Source organism: Protopterus annectens, chromosome 1.part0 (assembly GCF_019279795.1).
Source record: "Protopterus annectens isolate FY-2018-M chromosome 1.part0, PAN1.0, whole genome shotgun sequence".
In the NCBI taxonomy this organism is placed as follows: Eukaryota; Metazoa; Chordata; order Ceratodontiformes; family Protopteridae; genus Protopterus; species Protopterus annectens.
The window spans coordinates 1203774886-1203791742 of record NC_056725.1 but is presented as its reverse complement, the minus strand read 5'-3'; positions in this window follow the sequence as shown (position 1 = coordinate 1203791742).

Here is a 16857-nt window from a genome sequence, read left to right as displayed (position 1 = left end):
TCAAAACCACAATGATCCATATCTATCAATTTTGGCAACACCTTTGCCATGTTTTTTTAGTATAGACATAAATACTTTATAATTGTGGTTTAAAATTGAAATGGACCTATATGAAGCTGGGTCTGAAGAATCTTTACGTACTACAGCCACCACAGCTTTCTTCCAAGATGCTGGTGCTTCCCCTCCTTTTAAAATACTGTTAAACAAAATCTTCCAGATCTTTATCACTTTTTTCCCTCCTAATTTCGAAACTTCCACAGGAATACTATCTGTTCCTAGAAATTTTCCTGAAAATTGATTCTGCATCACTGTTTTTATCTTATCACCTCCTATCTTAACTGTTGGTTGTTGAGCATCGTCTACCTGTATATTTTTGGCATAATTAAGTCTTCCGTAAATATTTCCATTTGTACTAGGAATTTATACTTCCTGAGCCTCAAGACTTGAGGTGTGTATACATAATTATTATACAACGACCCCTCCCCATTAATATTCAAAAACGTGCATGCTAATTGGTCAGTGTGCACATTGTAAATTAGACTTATAGTAATGGAAAAAGGTCCGGTCGCCCGGACTTTTTCCATTACTATAACTCTTTTTTTACAGCAACGGAGAAAGCAAGATCTCCATTGCTTCACACTGTCTCGGTATGTTAAACGACTTTAACATAGCGAGACAGCTTTAAAAAAAGCAAGGGCGAATCTGCGTTGCTTTTTTAAAGCTGTCTCGCTATGTTAAACTCCTTTAACATAGTGAGACAATTTGTAAAAAGCAAAGGCGATCTTGCTTTCTCCGTTGCTTTTTTCGAAACTGTCTCGCTATGTTAAATGGGTTTAACATAGCGAGACAGCTTTAAAAAAAGCAATGGTTGCTTTTTTAAAGCTGTCTCGCTATGTTAAGCCCATTTAACATAGCGAAACAGTTTGTAAAAAGCAACGGTGATCTTGCTTTCTCCGTTGCTTTTGCCCACAGCTCTGATGTACTGCATAGGCGTACGCATGTGCAGTACATCAGAACTGCCACAGAATACCAGACAGCTGCAGAAGAGCAGCAAGGAGGCATTATACAATGCCATTATTTAAGAAAAGTAATTTTTTTTTCTTAAATAATGTCATTGTATAATAGCAATAACCCACTTCTGGGTGTGGGTAATGCTGGATTTACCCATGGTTGGCTTTGTTTGGCCACTCGGGCTTCGCCGTCATGACCAAACCACACCAACCGTGGGTAAATCCAGCATTACCCACACCCAGACGTGGGTTATTGCTATATTATCTCTCAGGCTTTGCTCAAAAAGATGTGATTATTTATACATCTTCCAAAGTATAATTTCCTGATAAACAGTATTTTAACAGATATTATCCTCTGTATAATACACTTTCTAAAAGGTGGCAAACTGCTGATATTACCCACTATATAATATACTTTCTAAAAGGTGGCAAACTGCAGATCTATAAGTATTTAGCTGTAGTTTTAGATAAGGCTTCACACTAAATAGTGTACTATGGGTTTTTAGTCTGGGTTAACATGATTATGTAGCACTAAAGTAAATAAATGTTCCACTGTTCATAGTTAAAAATGTTAGCATGTATAATGAGGTGCATGTTATCGAGAAAGAGGGGAAAATGCTACCCGATCTGTATTCTGGATGTGTCATCTGAGGTCAGTAAACATACACTGACAAAAAAGACATTCTAGTTGTTTTCCACAGAAAACACATTTGCTAGTTTGTTAAGAAGTCATTACTAGAACATACTGCCTTCTGGGACAACAATTTTGTTGTATTTTATAAATACATAATGTATGAGTTAAACTGATTCTTACAGAAGTCTAGCAGAATTATTACTATATTAGTATGTTTGCTATATCCCAAAAACTACCAGTAGGACTTCCAGTGAGGTATCTGCAATGATGGTCCCAAAGTCATGAAGCTCTTTCAATCCTCCCACCAGCTTCCAGCTGCTGAAGGTTTAAATGTGTCTGGCCTGAGATGATTTCAAACTACATACTCTTACTATAGCTACCATTCATCCCATTAAATGTCCTATACAGTTTTTACTATTTTAAATGTTAGCATTCTCTTCATGCTGCTGATGGCTACTGAAGACACCATATTGGAGATGCACCAGGCTCTACTACATCTTTTTTCTCTTCCCACGCATGACAAATCACATCAAAATGAGCGGCTATAAAATGCAATTCAGGAATGTCACCCAAACAGTCATAAATTACAAGAACTAAGAAAACTAACTACAATTAAACTAATTTTATTATTCCTCTCACAGGAGGACATTTTTTGAACAACATACAGAAATGAAGTAACTACTACCATTCTCGAAAATAAGATTGGTAACATTGTGCATACAGCACCAAAACTTTTTAAAAGTTCATGATGTAAGTAGTAAGGTTTCTATTACAGATTAAAGAATCACTCATTGTGAAGAAAAACACACTGGTCTTGGAGGTCCAAGATGGATGCACACTGAGTAACAGCTTGTTTCTAGCTCTCCCAGTGTGAAAAATGAAACTCAGCAGAAAAGGCCAGTAGACTTGTGCTTATGGGTAATTTCAGTAACTGGCTAGTAAGTGCACTGCCTGGATGCCAGGAATAAAGAAATACAGAAGACCTAGAAAAAAATCAGCTACAAAAAGTGAGGAAGAAACACTGACTGGGGAAAGTTCTGCAGCTGTTCAGCAAAAAGCAATGCAACCTTCAGACATGACTTCCAATAACCTATAGGAAGATATCAGACAACTACATACAGACCTGGTTTAACTAAACAAAACACAGATGGAGTATATCAACAAAAGGCTAAAAAAATGGAAGAAGCTTTAAACAGATATTCAGATGAGAAGATAAAGCTGCAAAAATCAGAGGATGATATTAAGAAAAGGCTGGCTGAATATGAAATTGCTCAGGAAGAGATGTTTCAAAAAAATAATAGAACTAGAGGGCAGTACACATAAGGAAAACCTGAACTTTTCAGCTATACCAGAGAACAGGAGACTGCATTCATTTTATGAAAGCACAAATAAGCAACTGGACTGGTATTCCACAGCAGGAGTTGTTAGTTGAAAGGGCACATCACGTGTATGCGCCAAATCTAGCTGTAAGAAAGCAACCTAGATCTTTAATAGTAAAGATGCAGTCCTACCAGCAGGAGTTGATTCTGACAAAACTGTGGCAGAAGGACAAAATACTAAAAGTGTGAGACAGCAGAGTGTTTGTGGAGAAGGATTACTCACCGTACACCAGGCAGAAGAGGAGTAAATGCATTCCACTATTCAGGGAATGTCAAGACGCAGGTCTGAGATTCAAACTGCTGTATCCATCTGTCTTTAAAGTATTCTTCCCTGGAGGGACAAAATTATTTTTTGATGAAGTGCATGCAAAGGAGGAAATACAAAAGTTTGTATAACAAAAAGTAAGCTATGAAACAGGAGAGTCTGCTTTTTGCTCTTCTGGTAAGAAAGACCACAGACAAACTGTACCTGTGAAACCTTTTCCAGTATTTCAACAGAAAATATTGGAGAGAAGGAAGGGAGCATGAGAGTTGACTAGAAGAATCAAGAGTACATTGGAAATGAAGCAGAGACAGGATTCAGGCAATGGAGAAGAACAGTAATACAACCAGAAACTCAATGTGGGATTACAATGCAATAATTACATTTGTGAAATATGACAGAATAAGAAAATCTGGAAATATTAGACTTTTTCAAAATTTCTTGGATTTGTGGGGGACTCTAAAATGTATGTCCTACTTCATGTCATTAATGTTCGTAAAAATGCTTTGGGGAGGGGAAGAGGGGTGAAAGTGAACATTTTCTTTTCTTAACAGTACACTATTTGTGGTGTGTGGCTTTCTTTGCATGCTATTTTTAAGTGTAATGGGGATTTTAAACAGGCGCTGTTATTTTTCTTTTTCTCCCCTCTTCTCTCTTTCTTCTTGTGTAGTTTTGAGAAATGTAGGCAATGCAATGTAACAAAAAAAAGCCTGGTTAAAAAGGCATGACAAAGTTAAAATGAATGCCCTTTGCTCATTCTTGCATGGGGAAATGACTGTATTGGGGACCTTGGATTGATTAGTTTTAAGAGACAGCAAGTAAATGAAAAAGAATATTGAATATTATGAGGCTTTTTTCTAGCAAATGCATGTATACTTAGTAGCAATTCTGCAGCTGGTCTTCATATTGCCATGGCAACAATCTGATAAAGAGAAACTGTCTGTCTGGTTCTCACATCTCCATGGAGACAATCTGATAAAGAGAAACTGGAGCCAGCCTGGTGGAAGAGGATTGGCTGAGGAAAAAGAAAAAAAAAAAAGAAAAGAGAAATTGGCTAGGACATAATGTTCTGTGAAAGCAATCAAGGGTTTTCCCAGCTGGGAGGGCTTTAACGATGAGACAAAACCAATTAGACTTGAAGTAAAGTTTTCTCAATTTTCTTTTTTAAATGCAGTGGGGATACTAATATAAACTGGTGTTTTGTTTTGTTTTTCTTTTTCTCCCTTTTTTCTTTTTCTTTGTTCAGTTTTAAGAAATGTAGGCACTGCAATGTAAAAAGGGGGGAGAGGAGAAATGGGGAAAACAGGAAAGGTCTGGTTAAAAGACTATGGCAAAAGAAAAATCTGTGTGCATTTTCCCATGCTTGCATAAGGAAATGATGGGTCTATATCATATCAGTGAATGTACTATTTAATGAACACTTAGTAGTCAAACACTAAATAGCAAACGTTCGTTTAAGCAAAATATTTTGTTGGGAAAACAACTGGTTAGCCATCATTGGGAATTTGCCCTCTTCTCCACTGTAGTATGATCTCGGAGTTGGTATATTTAGTTAGGGGGTAAGGGGCACAGCCCCCCATATTGGGGGGTGGGGGTGTAACCTCCCAGTATGATGGGTTTTGTTTGGTGATGTTTTTCTGTGGTTTGCTGGGTTGGCTAACTGGTTTCCAACCCAGTGAAATGTTTCACTTAAATGAACATTCTCTGTTTAGTGTTTTCGCTTATTAGTGTTTGACTAATAAACGTTCGCTAAATAGTACATTCAAATATGTGATATAGACCCAGAAATGACTGGGTTAAGATCCTAGGCATTATCCAGTAACAAGTTTATTACAAAGCATATAAATAAAAAAGAATTGGAATATTATAAGGCATTTTTCTGGTAAACAAGGTACCCTTAGCAGTTTTGTGTCTGGTTTGCATGTCACTAGAAGACAATTTGATAAAGAGAAATGGCTTGGAAAAACTGTTTACTGAAAGCATTCAAGTGCTTTCTCAACTGGGAGAACTATAAAGATAGACAAAATCAAATAGCACTTACTAATACCACAGGCTGTACCATGCATCTTAGCAAGACTAACCTTTCTTATTGGTTAACTCTAGTCTGTCTGTGTGGCTGTCAACATAGAACATTTGTTCTTATTAGGAAGCAAAAAGTTCAATATTTGAAGATGTACATAGTTTTGTGTGTTATTATTAAGTTAATAATTTTTAGGGGGATTTTGGGGTGGGTTTATTTTATTCTGTTTGACGGCTTTCAAAAAAACAAAAAGTTATATAAGATGTTGCATAGGCTCAAATGGATATGACAAGAAACAACTGTATAAAAGACCAACCTGGTGAACAGTATATGCATGTAACATAAAAGTTGGAGCTAGACATTTAACAGAAAAGAAGTTATATATAAAAGGTGGTAATAATAACTATATAAGAAAATGATGCTTTCTGTAATGTCTTTCAATCTGAATGGTCTAACAGATAAATATAAAAAAGAAAACGTAGTGAACAATCTTAAAAAATGTAGAGTGCAAATAGCAATGCTACATGAGACACCTGGAAAGAACTGAACATGTGAATTTGATAAAGAAATGTTTTCAGGATGGTTATTCAGTGCAAAATATGGGGCAAAGGAAAAGACGAGTACTTGCATTAATTACAAGAGGAGCTCCAATAGCGATAGAAGAGGGGAAAAGATAATAATGGAAGATAAATAGTACTAAGGGGCTACTGGCAAGGGAGGAGGATTACACTGGCATGCATTTACATTCCACATAAAACTGCTATAATGGAACTTAAGAAAACTGTGGGAGAAATAATCAGCTTTCAGCAAGGAATATTACTTATAGGTGGAGACTAGAATTTGGTTTGCAACAGTAAAGATGTATCTGGGGGGCCTAGAAGGGAAAATATAACAAAGGAGGGTAGATTTTTGAAATATTTTATGAAAATGTGAATTTAGTGCTAGGAGTTTGGAGTGAATTTACATATTATTCTCCATGATACAAAAACTGGGCTAGGCTAATAGAATTTATATCTCACAGGAACATGTGCATTTAATTGAAGGTCTTGAAACGCACCCAATAACTATTTCAAATCATGCAGCAATAATAACTAAACTAAAAATGCAAGGTAATGAAATAAAAATGAGACACTGGTACGTTCCCACCTATTAGCTAAGAGGAATTTAAGGAATGGATTTTGGAATTCATTCAGAAGCTACTAGAGAAGATAGAAATTTCTTCTGAAAATATAGCTAGGGAGTGGGATAAAATTAAAGCGGAGTTTAAAGCTAGGGTGGAAATAAAGGAAAGGGAGATATGGCTAAGAAGTAACAAAAATTATTTAGAGAGACTGACAAATGTTAAAGTATTGCAAGATAGGGGGAATCTCTCAGAACAAGAAAAGGAGCAACAGCAGAATGCTAAACAGAAAATAAGGGTTTACCTCAATAATATGCACAAGTTTGGAAAGATTGTTGTTAAGCAACTGTTTTTTTATAGTAATTCTAGATCACAAAAACTGCTAGCACTACGACTCAGGCAACAGAAAGTGTCAAGGGCTGTCACCAAGCTTAGCGAGCCTATAACAAGAGATCCTCTAGAAGTATTAGAAATATTTCAAAAATTTTATCAAAGTTTGTATAAAGCAGTGAAATACGGAAATCAAGAAAAGGTACAAATGCAAATGTTTATGGAAGAATTAAATATGCCAAGGTTAGAGGTAGATGAGGCTCAATTACTAACAGGATAGGAAGAGATGAGATAAAAATGGCTATGTATAACCATTCCATAGGAACGTCCCTATGAATAGATAGTATTCCTGTAGAAGTTTGGAAGCTAGGAGGGAAAAAAACTGATAAAGATCTGGAAGGTTTTGTTTAACAGTATTTGAAGAGTTGGAGAAGCACCAGCATCTTGGAAGAATGTGGTGCTAATAGTAATATCTAAAAAGGGTAAAGATCCATTGGATGCAGCTTTATACAGGCCCATTTCAATACTAAACTATGATTATAAAGTGTTTATGTCTATAATGGCTACAAAAATGGTAAACGTGATACCAGAATTGATAGATATGGATCAGTGTGGTTTTGTGGAAGGGAGGCAAACATTTGACAATATTAACAGAACATTGATGATCCAGAGGAAAGCAGAATGTAAGAAAATACCACTGTTATTGGTGGGTCTTGGTGCAAAGAAAGCATTTGACAGAGTAGACTTGGACTTCAAGAGCAGAGCAATGGAAGCATTTGCTTTCCCTGATACAATTATAAGGTTGATTAGGAGTATATATGAGGGATCAGAGGCAAAGTTTAAAGTGGGTGGGGTCTTCTCTGATAATTTCTGCTTGAGTAGAGGAACTAGGCAGGGTTGTTCACTTTCCCCTTTGTTGTTTACACTATATTTAGAACCATTGGCAAAGAAAATAAGGGACTCAGAAATTCAAATATATAACTGGTATGGTAGTCAGGAAAAGCTGGCTATATTTGCAGATGATATTATTTTATACATGACAAAACCAGAAAGGGACATTACAATGTTGTGGAACATTTTAAGACAGTTTCAAATCTTCTCGGGATACAAAATTAGTGAAGCTAAAACAAAGGCAATAGCAGTAAGTTATGTACCCACACACAAATTGGTCCAACAATATCCATATTTATGGGAACATGATAAAATGAAGTATTTAGGTCTATGGATTAGAAATGACTGTTTTGGCAGCTAAGGATATGTGGGAAGAGACTAAACAGAAGATAATATAAAAATTGAGAAACTGGAAGCAACTAAAATGTTTTTAGTCCCTTTAGTCTTATACACAGGTCAGGCATGTTTTTATCAATCAGAGGAGAAGGTGTGTATAGCAATTAAAAAAGAGTTGAAGGGTTTTGTCTGGGAAGAGAAGAAAGCAAGGGTCAAGTGGGATAAGCTGATTTTTCCAATAGAACAATGTGGACTAGAATAACCCAATTGGAGGGGGGTATTTTAGAGCAACACAGTTAAGACTCTTATACATAGCACAAGCAGAAAACTATAATTCAAAGTGGAAAGGAATGATGAAATGGGGGGAAGCTCAAGAAATAAGGAGAGATTAGGATTTTGGATGCAGACCCTTAAGGAGAACAACAACAATCATACAGAGTATTATATTTATAAAATAGCAGGGAATATTCTAAGAACTAAACCAGTACGAGAATGGAGAAAAGAGATTCTGCTAATAGGGATGACTGTGGTTAGGGATACAGATAATAGAAAAGAGGAGGCTGGAATTTATTGGAGAAAACTGGCAAAGAAACCAAGGTATTGGGAGCAAATAAATAGAAAGAGAAAGGTAATAGAATGGGAAGAGGTCAAGAATGTATTTGGACTACAGGTTAGAGATTGCCTTCCCTATTGAGGAGTAGTCAGAGTATAGGCAAAGAGAAAGAAATAGGGGGGGGGTCCTAAATGAAAGACCATCACTGATAGAGTTTTTAATAGAATCTAGAACAGAAACAGCTGTTAAAAAAGGAATAATTAGCAAATCGAATAAAAATATTGCACGATAATTATAAGAATCAATCAGAGGAATGTAGAATTGGGAAGAGATATTGGATAAGCAATTCACAAAGAAACAATGGGGGAATATATGTATATCTCCCAAATATGCAACAAAGTCTAGAAGATTTAGGATCTTTGCCTGGAAGTGATTGCATAGGTATTTTTATACCCCAAGTAGACTCCAAAGAATTTTTCCTCAGGTGGACAGCAAATGTTGGAAGTGTCATGGGCAAGAAAGAGGTGGCTGGGAACAGATTTTTGGGAGTGTAATGAGCTAGCAGACTTCAGGGATTCCCTGTGGACTGCTCTGTTGGAGATGCTGGGTAGTGGATTGGATTGGCTGGTGAGATGATTTTTTTGAGCTATGATGCAGAATTGGAATTGCCTAGACATAGTAAAGCCTTGATGAGTCTAATTATGGCGGCTGCCAAAAAAGCAATTACTAGAAAATAGAAATCAAAGTCTAGACCAACTTTACTAGAAGTAGTGAATATAGACTTCTTCTTTTGGCTTTTTCCCAGTTAGGGAGTCGCCACAGCAGATCACCTGTTCACTCATGATTGGCAGTGGAGTTTTTACAGTGTCGAGTTGCGCTCAACCTTCCACAGAAGGCACACACACACACACACACACACTCATATCTAAGGCCAATTTAGAGTATCCAATCCACCTACAGCATGTCTTTAGGATGTGGGAGAAAACCGGAGCACCCAGAGGAAACCCACGCAACCACAGGGAGGACATGCAGACTCTGCACAGAAGGCACCCCAGCCAAAGATCGATAAAACAACTGGAATTGGGATCTTTAGAAAAGGGAAGGAGCAAACTACATAGGAAAAATGGGAATTGTGGGAACAATATATGCAGAGAAGGAATGAGGTTTAAGAGGAGGCAGGATTTGAATGAGCCATATAATGCTTAACTGACAATGACTGGATAGATTATAAGTGGTGTATAATGTTTGCAACTACAGTTGTTTCAATGGTGTCTGTGATGTATAATGTTTGCAAAGTGGTGTCAATGTTGTTTGTTTTTCATTTATATACATGTAAAATTGCTTATGTCATATGTGATAATTTAATAAAGATGTTTATTGGAAGAAAAAAAATAAACTTAGAAATAACTGGATATGTGTTAGCATGTATTTTCTAAAGGGTATGAAATCAGGACAAAGCCAAACAAGATGGGAAAAACAAGAGCAAAGGCTCAAAAATAGAGACAAATTTTAAACATTGCTCTTGTAAACTAGAAAGTTGTTGGAATAACTGGATTTGTACAAGCATGCATTTTCTGAAGGAAAATAAGATCAGATTTTAAATGTTGGTTTTATAAACTTAGAAAGTTGCTGGAATAAGTGAATTTGTTAGCATGCATTTTCTGTTGTGGATGAAATCTAGACAAAGACCCAAACATAATGGAGGGAACAAAGGTTCAAAAATAGGGACAGATTTTAAATATTGGTCTTATAAACTTAAAATGTTACCAGAATAACTAGAGTTGTATTATCATGCATTTTCTGAAGGGTATGAAATCTAGACAAAGGCCCACACATTATGGAGTGAACAAAGGCTCAAAAAATATGGACAGGTGTTAAATATAGCCCTTATAAACTTATTAAATTAATAGTTTGTCGGTAATAATTGCAGTTTCTCACCGTTTTTCTCTATTTGATTAGGTTATGTTTCTTGTGGTTCTTACAGTATTTAAGTGTTAATACCTATACATATTCTAAGTTTATGTTAAATTACATACTGAGATTCACTTTGGTCTGCGTTGACTGCTTAGGATGTAAGCACTATAATCTGAATTATAGTAGCTTTTTCTGTTGTGTCATATGACATCAAATTCTACAGGCTCAGTTCAAAACAAATCTAGGGCAGAGTACATTGCAAATGCCTTTGCTACAAGTACATCAGCCATAAATCACTGTGTAGATCTTTTATTGTTACTCATGGTAGGTGAATTCATGATTGCAATGCAACTACATTTATTTTCTGTTTGTGTGGTCATCAAATAGTGGTTACCAGATAATTTAGAGGAGTCTCTGGTTATTTCCCCTAATGGCAGGATTTGTGTGTGGTTGGAGGCAGGTCTATTTGACCTTTTGTACAAAAGGTGAGTTAAAGTTGATGATTAGGATGTGATTTCTAAGTTTATATTATGGTACAAGTAAAATCCAAATTTTCACTAAAACTATTCTTTAGTTGTCTATATAGTGCCAACCTTTTAAGCTGCTAAAACAGTGGAGTTGAATTCAGAGGTGCTGACTGGAAGCTCTGACCTTATTGCAGTCTTTGTATTTTATAGTTAAATACCCTGTTGATATTGGGTACAAGTCCCATAGTGAAAGTCTAACATGCTTTGAAACATGAGAGAGTGGTATAAGTGTACACTGCACACAGGGCTGGCATATCCAGTCTGCCCAGTTTCAAAAATGAGCATCCACATTTTTAACAGTTTCCCCACTGTAGTTCGCTGCTGCCTCTGGACACTAATTATAGCTGGTCATCATTGCGTTATTGGGGAGATGTTCTGCTCAGTACACTGTATGCTATACTGGCCAAAGTCAATTTCTAATTGAGTTAACATTTTCAGCTAACAGTTTTTTTTTTTTTTTTTTTTTCTGAGTCGTAACTTGCAGTGGGTATACTGTCATACTGGAAAGCTCCTAAAGGTATGCAGGCAAACTCAAAACTATGCTGCACTGACAGCTGTGAGGATAGAATTACAGCCTGTTTTGTAACAGGGTACATTGTTACCTGAAAGATTAGTGATGCACCAATGGAAGTGAGTTGCAACCTCAAAGTACCATCAGTGTATGCATGCACAGTGCACCAGTCTGGCATTTTGCATTGTTGTTGTGTCTTTTGGCTTTTCCCAGTTAGGGCTCGCCACAGCGGAACTCCGGTCCACTAATGACTGGCAGTAGATTTTTACGTGCCGAGTTGCCGGCCCTGTTGCACAACCTTCAACGAAGGTACGCCCATTCACACATGTCTCCACACAGAAGACACTCTAGCTGAGAATCGAACAGGACAACGTCTTACTGTGAGGCGACAACGCTACCGCAGCACCACCACCGTAGTCTATCTGGCATTTTGCATTGTACTTGTTCATTTTGGGTGATATGCTAATGTTGCAATCAGTTTCAAAATCTGCTTAATTTAATTAATGAAGTAATATGCAGTGGGTGTGCTGACATTATTAAAGGTGTAGAGTTAAATGCAGATGTGTGCTGCAGTAGAATAATTTTACTAAGTTGTGTATTTTTTTCTCACTAGCTATGTTTGCTGCCTTGTAACTTATTTTATGGCTTGTTGTGAAATATTCATGCTAACTTGCATTGAAAACAGTGAATTAGTGCTGTTCAGTCATGTGAACTGTAGTTCTATTGTCATCTAAGCTGTCTGATAGTTTTCCCTCTGACTTGCTTGTTTAGACTGATATTTTTTATCCTGCTGGGTGTTGCACTTCCTAATTTTTGCCATGACTTTCTACCTTTAGTTATGGCACCTGTTGTTGTTGCTAGGATACCACCAGGGTGTATTTTTGATTTTGTTCTGTACTTATACCTGGTAAGCAAAGCTGGATCTATGCCAGCAGTGTCCTCAGGGATTTGGGGAGCTTAACATTGGTTAGGTTATCACTTAGTAGTAGGAAGTGTGCCTTAAAATGGTTCAACCTTACCAGAAAGGACATTATAGCAGGGTGAGTACAGTCATCTTCATGCTAGTGGTGCAAGGTTCAAATGACAAATTCACCATCTTAACAGGTGCAAGCAAGAAAAATCTGAGGGTAATGCTACTAAATGCTGGAAGTATAAACCTCAAAATGCATTCACTTGAGGCACTCCTTAAAATGGAGAACATCGACATCTGTGCAGTGACAGAGAACTGGTTCAAGGCTCCAGAGAGCACCCCTGCATTACCAGGCTATAATTCATACCACACCTTTTGACCACCTAACCTGGACTGAAACACTAAAGGCAGAGGCGTTTCCATATTCATTAAGGATATCCACACCTATAGGCTAGTTGCTCAGCATAATGCATCCGAGATTATCCAAGTGCAACTAACTCTGCACAAGACCGCAATCCAAATTGTAACTTGCTACAGATCCCCCACCATGCCCCAGGATTTCCACTCCTCATTTCTTGATACACTGGAAAATATTAGGATACAACCCAACACCCTAATAATGGGCGATTTCAACTACCCCACCATTAACTTGGAAAACTACTCATGTACCAACTCTTTTGCTCAACGTTTTCTGGAATTCACAAATTCCAATGCCTTGGATCAACTCATCCGCATCCCCACCAGGGCAGCAATATCCTAGACCTGGTCATTACCAACATGGGTGGGCAGTGTTCCACACCAGAGGTCAGTTCCTCGTTGGTCAGATCCGATCACACGCTAATCAGCCTAGGCATCCACATCCCGCCCCCACCCCCATTAGGGAAACCACCATAAAAAATTTCTCCAAAGCCAACTTCACGCTTCTTAAGACAGAAGTTGCAAACTTCACAACACCCATGCAGACGGACAATAGAGGTACGACTGCTGAATCCTACACAAATGCACTTTATAAGCACTTACACGAGTGCATGGATCGTTCTATCCCTAACAGAACCAAGATGCTATCCTACAAAAAAAGGAAGGCAATCTGGTGGTCCCCTGCCATAAACAAACTCTACAACAGAAGAAAGAAGCTGTTGCAAAAAAGAGAAAAATCCCATGATTGGAAGAACTCCCTGGTCAGCCTCAGTAAGAAGCTGAGATCCCGCATAAAATCCTCCAAAGCTAGTTACGAAAACAAAATCGCCACTGATTTTAAAGACAACCACAAAGCATTCTATAGCTATGTCAAGAATCTCAATGGCAACATTCAGATCTGCTCTGAATTACAGCACAATTGCACTAACTATACAGAACCAGCTGATATTGCCAACATCCTGGCAGATAGGTTCAGTGCTAACTTTACCCCCCCCCCCTCACCCCCTAAAGGGCCCATCTCTGTACCAGAAGAATGCATAATTCTTTTAATCATGGCTGCACAGGTAAAAACACACTCTCCAAAGCCAAGAACACAGCATCCATGAGACCTGATAATATCCCAGGCTGCATTCTACATGAACTACAGAATGAACTGGCACCCCACCTAAGCACCATGTTCAATCATAGCCTCATCTCAGGCTTTGTGTCCACTGAATGACGCATAGTGACAGTTATCCCACTCCACAAAGGAGGAGGCACCACAGACCCCAGGAACTACCATCCCATTAGACTGAGCCTGGTCTACAAGGCCCTGGAATGTATCATCATGGATCTTATAAACAAAGACATAGGTAATCTCCAAATTCTGGACCCCACCCAGTTCAGGTTTGTAAAAGGCAGATCATGTCTCCTAAACCTGATAGACTTCTTTGAAGCAGTCACCAAAGCCGTAGACGTGGGTAAGGTGGTTCACACAGCCTATCTAGATCTTGCAAGGCTTTTGACACCATCCCCCACTCTGGAATTATAGATAAACTCACTAAACTAGGTACAAATCCCTATGTCACAAGATGGGTTGCCAACTGGCTCACTGACAGAACCCACACTGTGAAAGTAGCAGACTCCAAATCCGACTTCAGATCAGTGACAAGTGGAGTACCACAGTCCTGGGTCCTCTCTTGTTTGGTATCTACTTTTCTGAAGTACAGGTTAACACAGAAGGTCTTTGGCTAATGAAGTTCGCAGATGACTGCAAACTAGGAGCCATAATCAAAACTCCTAATGATGTGGACATCCTACAAAAGGGCCTCACGGAGACAGATGCCTGGTGTCAAAGCCATGGCCTCAAACTCAATGCCAAAAAGTGCATTGTCATCCCCTTTGGTAAAAAACTCTGTAATCATGAGCTACCACATAGGTGGTAGTCTACTTAACACCGAAAGTGTGATAAGAGACCTTGGGACACAGATGGACAGTAGTCTCTCCTTTGATAATCACATCGCCACAGTAGTCAGGAAATCCTTCTACATGGCACACCTCATCACAAACAATTTCTCATCTGGGAAAAACAGAGGTCATTGTTCCCCTCTACTCATCACTCATTAGACCCATTATAGAGTACAATGCCCCTTTTGGTATGTACATCGCAAGACATCTACAACAACTGGAAAGGCTGCAGAAATACCTCACAAAGAGGATTACCAGCCTCAAACAGTTGCCCTACACAGACTTGTCTCAAAAAACTCCAGCTTTACTCCGTCACATATCACCTACTCAGAGGCGATCTCTGCCTAACATACAAAGCTATGTCAAACCCAGAGCTGTTGGACATGCTCCACTTAAAGAAATCCCAATCCCTCTGAGCTACATGCTCTAGGGACCCAAACCTTGTCACCACAATAAACAGAACATGCTGGAGGGATAGATTCCTGTCCCAGAGACTTCCCATACTCTGGAACAAACTACCTATCTAAAGCTACTCATTAGCACTCTTCAAGAAAAATCTTGATGATTGGACGGGAAATAGGAACTTCACCCTGGGGATCACCTCTGTGGCTCTGCTCGACAGGGGCACAGGAAAATAATTTTCTTGGGTGGCAAAAGCCAGGGTACCTTTTTGGCTAGGCTTATATAGGCCCAGACCTGCCTACGAACCTATGAATTCGTGAAGACTTCATTGAATTTGTTGAATATGACACAACAGGAAAAGCCATTGCTGACCTCTTTATATAGAGACTCTGGACAAGGAGATATTCTGAGGACAAGGCTATGACAGAGGAAGTAACGACTGGCTATTTTGTATGAAAAAGTCAAACAGCTGGCAGCCAGAGTCGTGGTAGTTAACTTGGTCAACAAAGAATAAATAAATAAATAAATAAGACAGAAGGTCCTTACATGACTCAGTAGCTCCACCTTGTGATATGCAACCTCATCTAGATTGTTGCCTAGAGAAAGAGAATGCTAAATTCCGTAACAGCTTCGGGAAGACTGCTGCACTCCTATCAATGCAGTTCATCCTTACAAGTCCTTGCTTAACATTTTATGTCATTTTTTTATGTTCTCCATTTATATTTAGAGTTTATATTTGATCTGCCTTACTTCTACTTGTTCAAGACTGTTACCTTATAACTCCAGGCATATTGTCTTGATGTGTATTCTTTTTTTTAATTTGATTTGCCATTAGATGGTGCACTTACAGAGTAAAACAGTGATAATGTACTCTGGTTTTAAATCTGTCAGGTTCTTTGTCGTGTCCACAGAGCATCTTTGCATAAAAATGATGCAGATGGTCTAATAAGGCTGTTCGATTAAACAAGAACCAGTTATAACTTAGTAACATCTGCAGGAGATGGAGCATCTGTGATAGCTTTTATTTTAATATCTACAGGATATAAACCAGTGACGGTGACCCTTTTGGACTTGAAGTGTCAAAAATGTGGAAAATGCCTATCTTGACTCTGCTGGCGTGTCACCCCCCCACCCAAACAAAAGAGAAATAAGAAGTTATGTACTCACCATAATGTTCCATCTGAGTAGGTAGCTTCATTTGTCTGCAACCTGTGGGTCTTGGATCCGATATCGGATCCGAGCCGGCAACTTGTTTCAAGCTAATGGATCCGAGCTCCTAGCTCCTACCCTCCTCCATAATCCCCTGCTAACCCTCCATGACCTCAGATCGAGTTTGCCCCTCAAGATATACCCAAAAACAGGTATCCAACTAAAAAAGATCCGAAGAAGGCCAGGGGGAAGGAGGGGGGGATGGTTGTAGACAAATGAAGCTACCTACTCAGATGGAATGTTATGGTGAGTACATAACTTCTTAATCTGAAGTAGGGAGTTCATTTGTCAGCAACCTGTGGGACAGAGTCCCCAGCTACCTGAACCTTGGGTGGCCATCATGGAAGGATATTGCGAAGCACCACAGAGCCAAAGGATGCTCTCCCTCTAGAAATCACGTCCAGTTTGTAGTGGTTAATAAAGGTATGAGATGAAGCCCAAGTGGCTGCCGAACAAATATCATCCAATGGAACTCTAGACTTGAA